General features: G+C 39.9%; 1 protein-coding gene across 1 annotated transcript in view; it reads left to right on the top strand.

Moving 5' to 3' along the window:
• The window catches only part of osbpl5 (oxysterol binding protein-like 5), a 44,179-nt gene that overhangs the window by 5,379 nt on the left and 26,510 nt on the right, over window positions 1-12,290 (top strand). Inside the window, exon 2 of the mRNA XM_069162148.1 lies at window positions 6,824-6,885. The gene's annotated coding sequence lies outside the window, so the exon portion shown is untranslated. The remainder of the gene's footprint in view (window positions 1-6,823; window positions 6,886-12,290) is intronic.

Genomic DNA, 12,290 nt, shown 5'->3' with positions numbered 1-12,290 from the left:
TATATCGTGATAGTGGCAATGTTCTGACTTGTTGACGTAATGACATCATACTGTTATGCAGTGTAAAAGACAATTAATGTTAGTTTTTACTGAATATTTGAATGCAAACGGTTACATTTATGCTGACATTTAAAACTGTTTGTTGCAGTTATATGTTCTTAAAATTGATAATAAGAATTTTTTTCCATATTTCAAAGACATTTCTATTGCAGAAATACCCTTTCTGTGATACTGTGATATTATTTTAGACCCATATCGCCAATCCATTTTTATAATGTCTGTGTTTTTTTTTTTCAACTCCATCGCAGTGATAAACACTTTTGCTAATTATCTACGGTCAAGTATGAGGCAATAGCATTCCACATTGTCACAGTCTACGATTTAAAGCCGTCTCTGAGTGGCAGGACTTGGACGGAGATTTTGTCCAGTCCCTGAAAATGATTGGCACTGTGCACACCCCATGTCAAATGCCGATAATCTGCAGTTTAAAGGGATTAACCGCAGCATTTGTGTTAAATTTACAGCCAGGCTGTTTTAGGTTTGTGACATACTTTGAAAACAGTGTTTTATTATAAGAGGTCTTGCTGAATGGCTCTATTACGTCATCAGTCCATTAAAACCCTCTTTGGGGGGTTCATCATGATGCTGTGCGCAGACTGTGTCAGATTGGCTCAGATTTTTGGCATGTGGCTGCTGATGTTTTCCTGCCATGGCATTTCATTGGCTATAGAGACAAAAATCAGTTGATACCGGGTAATGTAATGTTACAGCTTTGTTGCTTTCGGAAAGGAATGGTGTCAGGAATGTATTTATGAGACCGTAGTATCTGTTTTCGTAATGAAGTAGTCCGTGGGGGGCGGGTTTCCATGACCTAGGACCATCATACAGTCTTAAAGGGATCATCCACCCAAAATCACATCTTTGGACTCAGGCTATCACAATCATGAAATGTTTTATTGACGATTTATTGTTATAAAAAATAAATAAATAAATAAATTAGTGATTTAATTGTTTTTTTCCTGTTCATTTCATGTCAATATCATAGTATAGACCTTATCATAGTATAACAATGTACCTTATGAAGAAGATATTTTTTATTGGCATTGAACATTGGGACATATAAAAGCCTTTTAGGCTTTGTAAACCAAAACTGCACATGTTCAGATACGACACAAATATGAACTTCAATATATGAAGTTTATTACTGAAATTTAAGGATTCACTGACAACGACAGGTACCATTAGTCAATTAATAAACATTGTGCTATGGTGGCGCTAATTCTCCACCTATAGCAGAAGAGGGGGGCTCAATGGGATGAAGTAATTAAAGACCATCACTCAAACTTCAAATGGTAGAAAACAACCTGGAAATAGTTTCATCCAGCTGTTTTTATACGGATGAATGGAAATGATGCATGATGATTGCAATCATCTTGAATAATTGCGAGCAGGGGATGATGTAATAGCTGTGACGGGCCTACTTTGGTCTATTGTACACTCACCATTTGTAAATGGAAGGTGGCTGTGACTTTTACCAGATAGTGGCCATGGACAGTATGAATTTTGTGGTGACAGTGGTTTCCAACAGTGACCGGGTGTCACGCAGGACAAGATATTTATTCAGAGTTCTAAAATCAGCGCTGCAGCATTCATTACTGCAGTCTTTCCCCTCCAGTGTTTGCGCCTCTCTGCTTCTAGCATTCCCCCCTGCTTCCACTCTTTTGAACTTAGGTAAACACGTCTTGGTCTGATTTTTTTACTGAAGGCAAAGAGATGAAATTGATATCGATCTTCGTGTTTACCGCCCAGCATGGCAGCAAACAAGTGTATTTTCTTTCTAAAATGACAAAGAATTCCTTTAATGCCAGATTATATGGTGTTTTTTGTTGCTGCAGCACTGAGTAGATTTTGCTCCTGGTTTTGACATTGAAGCCTCATTTAGTGATTGATCAGTGTCCTCTTCCAATCGTGCCAATAATTTCCAGAGCAGCACTGGTACCATAGCCAGCACAGTTATCTGTTGTTTATTTTCTGCTTCACTAACCATTGTGTAAACTGGGGACATGACAAGTGATGGTGCCCCTCGTTCTCCATGTTTGACATTTACTTTCAAGCAGACATTCAAATGTTAAGAAGGTGCAAAGAAATATCAATATGTTAAACATATTAACTGTGGCTAACTTGCAGTGTACATAACACACATATTTCTGTGTTTACCATTGGGAAATTGCTAGGCAGTGGGAAGCACAGTGAAAAAAGGAAACTCTGTTTACAGTGTACAAATCGAAATATTGAAGTGGATTGGTGGGCAATCTGATTGGGCCCATAGATTTTATCATGTCCTGGGTTGATTGACACCGCAAGGCTTTGCTAAACAGAGATCTAAGTCAGCGGGGGGAACTTTATTTAATCAAACTGATGTTTACATTTTACTTTACTGTCTTCTAGGGGAGAGAGAAAGGTGGGAAAGCATGAGAGAGCAAGAGAAAGGAGCTAACTGACACTAAAATTGATGTGGTACTTGTGTAAGGATTAATAAAACCATGCAATACGTATGTCTCCTGTATAAAAGAGGTATTCAGACACCCTGTCCTCCCTCTTCTGCTTTGCAATTGTGTTTCATGTCTGTAACAATAAAGAACAACCTGGTGTTCCCAGCCCCATTTAAAACCCTGGCCTCCCACAGAGTCAGTTCTATTATGAAGATAAATTGCCATTCACAGGTTATTATTTTGGTAGTTATAATGCAGAATGATGGGCTCTATGAGGAGTACAACACAAAGTCTTTAAAATGTAATAATTGGGCTTTGTCAGAGCAGTACTTGCCAGTGTGACACGGTTACAGACACATTATACATTTATTAGACATGTTTGAAGAGGAGTTTCACTGCTGGAAAGTCACTTGAAATGGAAAGTTTGAAGTTTTGTCAGTCCCTACCACTCGACAATCCTATGACAACCAAAATGCTTTGCAATCTGTTCCTTCCAAAGCTGCTGCCCAGGCTGCTGATATCGGATAGGTTTGACCCTGGCTTCTCTGGAGGTGAGCCCACCAAAAACAGGGAAGTAGAGCCTGGCAGATGAAGAGGGAGAACTCGGCGTAGGCAGCATGTAGGGAAGTGAGATATACTTCCGATTTTATAATGATTAAGAGCTTATGAAAGTTGCAAAAGTTGCCCTTTACGCAGGACAAACACATCTACCGAAGCTCCTTTACAGCTGAGTTTTCTTCTTTGCGCTACAGTATTTTTTTCTTCCACAGTGAAATTTACAAATCGGACCAAATAAACATTGTTTTTCATAATTTGTTTATTGATTACAAGAGCATAATCACTCCCCGGATGCATATTGAGATGATGGCCATTTTGCTGGATAGAACAAGTTGCTTACCAGTTTTATTGTGCCAACCTAATAGCACAAACAAAAGGCCCCAGGGTAGGAGGGCATGTGATGAGCAATAATTAGTCTGTAAGCCATTTGAGTGCTCTTACTGTTAAGTGCCCCTAAACCTGGTGCCATTCTTGTGAAGTCTAATCTGCTGCCATTACGAGCAGTGAGTGCTCACGTTGTGTCCCCGTGTCGCAGCGGTCTGATTTTTCTGTTGTGAGGCTGGAAGTTTATGGTCTGTTTGTCTGGGTTATCTAGTCTTTACTGGACAAACAGTTCCTGTGTACAGAAAGGAAATATTTAAACACCACCCTTCATTATCCAGTTGGATTAGAGTCTCAGATACAGGAGCAAATCAAGGACTCGGTCTAGCGATCAATTCATTTAAAAGACTTTCTCCCTAAACAGACAGACTTTATATTTGGCTGTTGACTTCTGTCTACTTTTGCAGCAGAGCCACGTGTGACCTGCTGCAGCTTCAAAGTACATTAGGCTAAGTGGTCATGCATGGGTGGAGACGACGGTGGATAAAGGTGGCTGCTAAAAAGATGCCCTTTAGAAGGCGAATATTCGAAGAAAAGTCTTAATAGTGCAGAGCGAATTTCGAATAGGAGTTTTGCTTGATATTCCCATCCCTAATATACACTATGAGTATCGGGGTCGTGTACTCCTACTGGTCGAAAAGTTGAGTGTGAAATGCTGGGCACTTCAACGGTCACCATCTTGGCGACATAACGGAAAGAGAGGAACTGCTGAAATCGGCCGCCGAAGAAGCTGCAGCTGTTGCAGTGAAGACGGCACCATACAAATGCAAGTTGTACACGTTGTTGTCCCCTAAAAGTCATCAGTACGTTTACTGTGTGTGAAACAGGGGATGCGAAAACTTGTTTTAGTAAAATAAATAAACAAACCTGTAGATATTTTCACGGGTGATGAATTCAAATATTACCGTCGTCATTTCTGGTTAATACGCAACACCGCCCAGTCGACATTTCCGCACTACTTAAGTAAGTGCACTAACTTGTTGTGTACTATCAGAACAAGTATCCAAAATGAGACACAGAGAGAGTCTTCTGCTGGGAGAGGAATAATCAACAACCAGTTAACAGACCTGGAGTCTATATGGTGCATTAATGCAAGGTTATCTTTTTTTGCTTTCGCAAACTACTTGAAAGCAAAAGAACTGTTAAAGTTTGCGACAAGACGGACAGGTAAACATGGACACAATTAAGATTTCGATTCTCGGAGGAGGTGAAGAATCTATATCTGTAAAACCACAGTCTGAATAGTTGTGTGCAGAATTTCAAACACTGTAGATATAGATGTGGATACACGTGTACCAGTCTCTAGCCACTACTATATTCTGAGTTAGAGCACCTACTTCCAGCCCCAGGTTGTTATTCACACCCTTCCTATTGTTTCATTAAATTGAGCCAGAGACACAACTATAAATCGGTGGGCAGGATCTGGCCGGGACCCCTCCTGTGAGTCAGTCTTGGCTCTCTGCTGCGGAAGTTGGCGAACTGACAGTGCTCTTATGTAAATGTTACTTAGTTGTATGCTTGGAGAGAAGCATGCAGAATGTTGGTTATACAATATGCATGTGGCAGTGCTTCAGCCATCCATAACCATATAGTTTTCAATTTGTAGGGCTGGTGTGGCTGATTGTTCCCTTGCTGAATTTGATCTGGCCCAGTTATATGAATAGCATATTCATATGGAGAAAGTGAAAGTTCATGAGGAGAAAGTAAACGCGTTGACAACCTCGAGTCTAAACAGGAGGAGACGGTGATTATCGCCTGTTAAAAGTGTTGAGCCAGATTTTTTTCACTTTTTACCAAATCTTTGATCACATGCTAAATGCAGTCTCCCAATATCATTATGTAGATTAATTTATAGCGCCGTGAAACGGTCCTGAGGACAGATACTTAAAACATCTGGTCCGAATGAGGAAATGTGGGTCAGGTCGAAGTGTGTAGGGCCTGTTTAGCTCTGGAGTCCTTCCATCCAAACCATGCCACTTTCTAGGTCATAGTGTCTTCCCTCACTTCTCGTTTGCACACTTTGTACATTTGATCATTCTTGTGTCTTTTTTGTGCGGGACAAAACAAAACAGCTGTTCTGAGTATGCGATTTCCCTCTGAGACGATCCTAAGTTGCCCCTTCCTTCCACCTTCTCCACGTCTGTCTGTTTTTCCTCTCTTTGCTTTCTGTGTTTAGCCCCGTCTCCTCTGTGCCACCTCCCGTCTTTGTCTTTGCCTCTTGAGCGCTGTCAGCGCGGGGATTCTCTTTCAGTTCACTTCTTATTTAGGTTAGACTTACTCGAGTTGTTATGGCTTTCTCCTTTGCTCGGCGATAGGATTTAAAGGCATAGATTCCGACAGCGCTGCCCAGCCCATTTTACACTTGTTGGTTCGCTGTTAGATTATTAACTGGAGAGTTATCAGCAGTGATCCACGCTGGCGGAGTGGGAATTTGTGATTTCTCTTTTAATTGGTGAACTTCTCCTACCCTTTGAAATGGTAATGATCCAGCAAAAATATAAATTATTTCCTTTAACCATGACCGTTGCAGTACTGAAATTGATGAGTTGATTGATTGCAGTATTTGTGAATCTGTTCATCATATTAATGTGTTTGTTTTATATTGGAGGTGTGTGTGTGTGTGTGTGTGTGTGTGTTGCCTTGTGAATCGATGTGTCTGTGTGTGTTTGGGTTTGGTTTTTGGATTTGTGGCTTATCACACATCCCAGCTGTTCGAGAATGCATTGTTCGCTCCACAAGTAGGATTATAAGGCTTTTCGAGTTAGGCCAGAACGGGTGGTGAAAAACAAATTTTTAGCTGTAAACATTACAATATACGTCAAGTACAACCCTTAATATACGACAAATACAAGTAGGTGTGTTTTGTAATGGACATTGTTCTGTTCACAGCCATCAGATTCCTGCTTTTCCCGCTCCCAATTTTCCTGGATTCACATCCTAGTAGGGTGTGTATTTGTATAGTGTAACAGTGGTAGAACTGCATGAATATGTCCACGTGTGTTTGAGTAGTGGTTGGCCGTGTTTCTGTTGACTTAGTAAAACAGAAGCTTTTCATGAAAAAGCATCGAGAGTGCTTTCATTGAATCTTTTCATTTTAATTATCTTTCCTGGGAAATTTAATTCACGATGCGCTGCTCAAGTAGTCTAAAGCCTGAGACCGGTCTCAAGCTACTGAACCGTTGGTAAGTGACTAACTAGTTGTGTGTGTGCAGGTGTAAAACAGAGAGATGTTAACAGCTCCTTCAGGGACTGGGACCGAGTGGGGTGGGGCCTTAGCACAGTGGTGTGACCAGGAGGAGCATGGGAAGGCGAGACACTGGTGGTGAGGCAGTTTTGTGTGTTTGCACTGTGAGATAAAGTGAAACCTTATTCCAACTTTTGTATCTCTGCAGGTGAGACAGGCTGCTCCAACAAAGGCCTCTGGATGCTGTGTCTCCTGCGGCCCAGGTGAAAGGTAAGCTGAGCTCTCACCTGCCGGGCCCGCTCTTTAATTTCTTAATAATGCATACGCTCTGTTAAATTGGCTGCCTGTCTGAATTAGCTTGAGTTAACCAAGTGGTTTGCATGTTCCATTTCCATGTTGCAGTCCAAGGTTCTGACTGCTTAGAGTACTTTAGATGTGCTTGTTTAATTTTTGTGAACTGATTTCCTCCTTGGCATCAGTCTACTTTCAAAATTTGACACAAATGCAAGCACATTTTTACCCAGTGTTGCCAGGAGGGATAACTCACTTTCTGAACAGGACAGAGAATTAGAGCACGTCTCTTAAGGTGTAAAGTAGACTGTCTGTTTAGACGGGTTTTTATTATATTTAAAGCATGCTATCTTTCTGCACCTATTTCATCACCGTGTCATTTTGTGCAGTGAAGCTTACGTTTGTGCTTTTTTTTTTTCCGTTGACCTTTTCATGTGAGCAACTGTGTGTCAGAGTTGCATAGTTGGTGCCCAGTGCAGCTTTGGATGGAAAGAAAGTTTGACTGAACGGAGATCAGCAGCTTTAAGGGTGTGTCATATTCATTTGGGTTTGAAGGGAGTTAATGTATGAGGTTTGCACAAAGACAGTTACGTTTATAGAATGATACTTCAGAGGGATACGCAAAGTTGTAAAACAGGCAGTTTGCCTGGAGTACATGTTGATATTTCATACAGTGGCAAGGAGAGTGTAATAACTAGTTACTGTTTATTTTTTCGGCCTCCCGTAATACACTGCGTATTTTGGTCTCTCCTGGAAGGATAAGGGTACCCGTGTCTTTATCCCTGTTAGTTGCGAAAACTGTACTAGGGGTGCTCAGCTGTTTGGCACTTCTGCCATCGAGTGTTCAAATGGAAATGATGTATTTTTTATTTTCAACAGACAATTACTTGAATTCGCCTTCTATTTGTAAAACAGTTAATTTGGTGTTGTGGAATTGATAATAGTAACACATTTTTCTGCTTTTGATGTCCAGAAATTGTTTCTTGGTCATGTCAGATAAAGATTCCGCTTCGTTATGCTGCTCAGCCCTAAGATGGTAGCAGACTGTACAGTGGTTGTTGTGAGAAAAGGCAACACTTGCCTGCTCAATTTAGTCAAGTGTTTGGATTCAGCAATGCCCACGCTGTTTATCTTGGCATGTGTTTGCAGCATGAAGACATATGAGATTTAACAGCAAATTACACATTAACCAGACAGACTGTCTCTACCTGTCCTGGACCTGAAAGCTCACAGCCAGGCTCCTGTTCCCTCCTTCTTGTTTGCTTTAAAAGACACACATATTTAGACTCTGTGGTTCAATACGATGTTAGGAGAATAGTTATGGATACTTCACGGTTAATGTTTCTTTCAGCTGACTGACTGGTTACATAGTAATCTTATCTGTTCTGCGTTCCTTCAGTAAGGTTGAGTCTTGTGCACACGTTTCCATGTCCATGTACTCTACATGTACTGGGAGTAAACAGATGGAGAATGTCTTATAATTCTTCTCAACACGTCCACTCTATACCATCAGCAGTGTATCAACCTGGCTTTGTTTGTTTCGGTCGCTCCACACCAACAGTTTCAAGTTAGTGCAGTGGTCTGAGTTGGTTCACTCAAATGGAAACAGCAAAGCAGAAAACTGTAGTATTCTATATCCACTGTATTTACCTACTCAACTTTAAACTTAACTGTGCCTGGTTGAATAAAAGATGCAAAGCTAGGGAAACACTGGAATACCAAATAGCATATGTATGTTAGCTTGGTGATACCAGACTATTGCTCCCAGCTTCAGTTTTTTTCACTGTGTGTGGAAACCCTGCTCACATAAAGGTTTGCATAGCCACTCTGCAGGGCGGACGAATCAGCAACCTGTTGGCCATGACACTGAAGTTGAGCAATATTTTCTGCATGCAGTTGTGGGAAGAATGGAAGAGTTTTGGCGCATAATGTGGTCAATGTCGATTGGTATTTACAAGATATGGATATAAATATGGATAGTCTTTTCTAACAAACAAATTACTTGATGTTGCATTATATAACATTGTTGATTGTTGATGAAGTGCAGGGAGAGGACCAGGATGGGCCAATGAGATGTATGGGTCTTATTCTAAGTTAGCATAGGCCTACATGTTTTTACCCAATGTTAGCCTTTATTAAAGATTAGTCATACATTCAAGGCCTGACCTTGCAATGAGTAAAGAAAAAGTCGATCCGAATTCGATGTCAGGCAGAATAAATTAAGAGGAGTGCTATTAATGCTAAATGGCATCTGGGCATTGGGTATTGTAGGACAGAAAATAGAGTACTCAGCCATCTTGATCAGCAAAGCAAGATGTAATTTAATGAGATCAGCACTGAAGGAGCCACAGATGGATTTTATATTTATTTATTTATTGTGTTGAAGAATGGCTGTATCCATCTTTGTGTGTGATCTGAGACACATTCTGTGTATTTGTGTCATCAGAACTGCCTGTTCTTTATGAAACGGCACAATGAGAGCAAAGATAACACATCACGATGTAGCGTTCATCTGTTCCCCTATTCAAAAATATTTAACTTTTGGCTTTAGCCCTTTTTTCCCATTTGTAATGCCAATAGTTGGTTCCTGTCTGTCACTGCGCATTGTTTTAATTCTTGCAGTTATAGTTGACAGACAGACTCTAATGTCATTTTCAGGGCCAAGCTAATACTGGATGTTTGTCAGTAGATGGTACCTGGTCATGTGATTTCGGGGATGTTGGTGTGGACAGACATTCTTTTTTATTTTAAAATAAAAATATATAATATATATTAATAATTGATATCGATATATTATGGAAAAAGCCCTATAACCTCGGTTTTCTGAGGATAATTCAAACTAATGTATTTACAAGTATGGGTTAATTTAAACTGTCAGCTCTTATGCTGTGTTGACTTCCTGAGAGGCTGTGACATCAGAAAGTCGGGTTATAATAAGCATTATACTTTTTGCTGGATGATAAAACCTGGATTTTTGTAATATTGGCTGTTAACTTTATGGTATTAGTCAGGTGAAAGTGTAATCAAGATATTTTGCCTGAAGAAGTTACAGAGAATTGTACAAGACATCACAGTAGGTTTAAAGTTGTGTTCAGACTGAACAAGGTGTCTAATTTTTTTTTTTTGCACAAATTGTACTTTTTGCACTAATTTATTATTTCAGTATATTTTCTGCCCACATTTTCTATAAACTGAGAAAGAACTGACAATATAGATATTAGTAGCGTGCTAAAAGCGCCTGTGTAGGTGTGTGATAGCTCAGGCTCTGACTCATTTCAAAGCCCAGCAGGAATTTCAGTCGCTTGCTTATTTTCCTGAGAATATTAAGAATCATTTTATTATCTGTCACAAAGCAACAGTCTTAAATTTATCTTTGATGAAGCTCAATAATACCGTTGCCTTTTCTCCAGTTTGTTCATTGAGAAAGATTTAGAACAGGCCAGGCTTTTTGCTGAAGTATAATACTTACAGGAATTGGACTACACTTTAGCTGGCAAAGTTCCTTTTTGCTTGCAGTAAAGTATTTTAATTCAGTTTAATTGTGTCTAGCCTTTTGGCCAGAACCCAGCTCCAAAGCTGACGATTAGCAGCAGGTTTGTGTTTTGAGGCAGAGAGATGATTGTATAAGTCATGTAATGTCAAGTAATGTATGTTATTTTAAAGCATATTTAAACCATAGTTTGGTCATTGGTTGACTTAGATTTTATTTTCAGAGGAGTCTGTAATGGGCTCCTACCCTCTACCCCCCACTGGGTCTCTCTTTTCTTTAGCATCATTAATTCAAGTCATTTATTCGACACTTTGTCATCCCCTTGACTGCTGTCCACTCAAGACAGGCCGCATCCACGTCTCTGTTGGCAGGCATCTTCCTCACTGCCCCTCACACCTCCTGTGTCTCCAGCAGGCAGACAGAGGAGCCCCTGACCTCAGCACACAGCCTCCCCTGAGGACAACATTTGGCCCAGAACGTAACCTGCACTTGCTTAATCACACAGATACAGGCTCATTTTCTGCTCCTTTTTTTTTTTTTTTTTTGTGGCTATATTGCTCTTCCTGTGCAATCTCCACAGCTTATTATTACCTTTTGTGCCACTGAGGCCCCTCAGCTCTATAAAAAGGCCGTGTCATAATGTAACAGGGCATTTAAATCATTGCAGCAACCTGAAGTAGAGCAAAAGAAAGACTAATTTGCATAGCCCTAATATATAATTCAAGGTTCAGTGAGATACAAAAATTGGATACATTGGCTTTACTATTTCGCTTCGGTTAAGGGAAGATATGACGCTAGGGTGCATTCGCACAATTGCATTATAATATTATAATGTAGAGTATTTTCATAAATAATCTTCTCTTGATATATGACCACAATCACATGATACCAAGTCATGTATTCTACATTTATCGTTATTTAACCATGTCAATTTTTTTCAATGCCTGTTCTCTTTTTGTAACATCCTGCTGCTCTCAAACAGGTACACAATGAAAACTGGGTTTGGCTTTATAAAAACCTCATCAAGTGAATTGCTGTTGACTTCTTCTTACCCAGTACAGTCTGGCTTTAAAGCCTTGTTGAAGGACACCTTGTTAGAAATGAAATGAGACCGAGAGAATGTCCAGTACCTCCCCCTGTGAGTTAGGACATTCAGATCATCAGCTTTGATGTTACTGTGCACTTTCCTTCGTTAGTCATCCTGCTTTGAGCTATTATTTTCAAGGCTTCTTTTCCAGCATCGTCTGCACAATCCAATTACTTTTGGTTTTATCTCAATAGTGATATGAAGAGAATGTAAAATAGCTGAGGCAGGCCAACAGACAGTATGTGACGAGTGAAAGTGTAAATGTGTTACACTAAAATACATAAGTGCTGACTCGGTGTTTACAGAAATTATAAAACTAAATGGTAGATGTTTCAAAAGGGAATAGAAAAAGTAAGATTTGTATATAAAACACTGATGTGGTCTTTTAAGAAGTTGTAAAGTATACTTTTGTTGCTTGAAGAATGCTATAATGATATTTGTATCACTTATAATAATGAGACATGTTTTGTATCATGACAATTTCTCATTTAATAAAGATCAGGTCTACTTCAATTAACCCTAAATTATTATTTTATTCATTAACAGTTATCAGAATATCAGAGTGCTTATTGTAATTGATGGCCCAAACCTGTTTGTTGAGAAGAAAATCCACAGTGAATCTTTCATCTTTGCTCATGGCTGTGTGTGTTTGAGTTGCTAGAGGTCTGTGTTAAGTGTGTGTGTGTGTGTGTGTGTGTGTGTGTGTGTGTGTGTGTGTGTGTGTGTGTGTGTGTGTGTGCGCGCGCACGCACACGTGCGTGTCTGGGTACATGGTGGTGTATGATGTACTAAAGCTGGGAATCAGTG

The sequence above is a fragment of the Embiotoca jacksoni genome, unplaced genomic scaffold, assembly GCF_022577435.1.
Source record: "Embiotoca jacksoni isolate LCO1_2020_lvr unplaced genomic scaffold, fEmbJac1.0.p SCAF_3, whole genome shotgun sequence".
NCBI lineage: Eukaryota > Metazoa > Chordata > Actinopteri > Embiotocidae > Embiotoca > Embiotoca jacksoni.
Note: the sequence above shows the minus strand (reverse complement) of the source record. Positions and strands in the feature narration are given on the sequence as shown.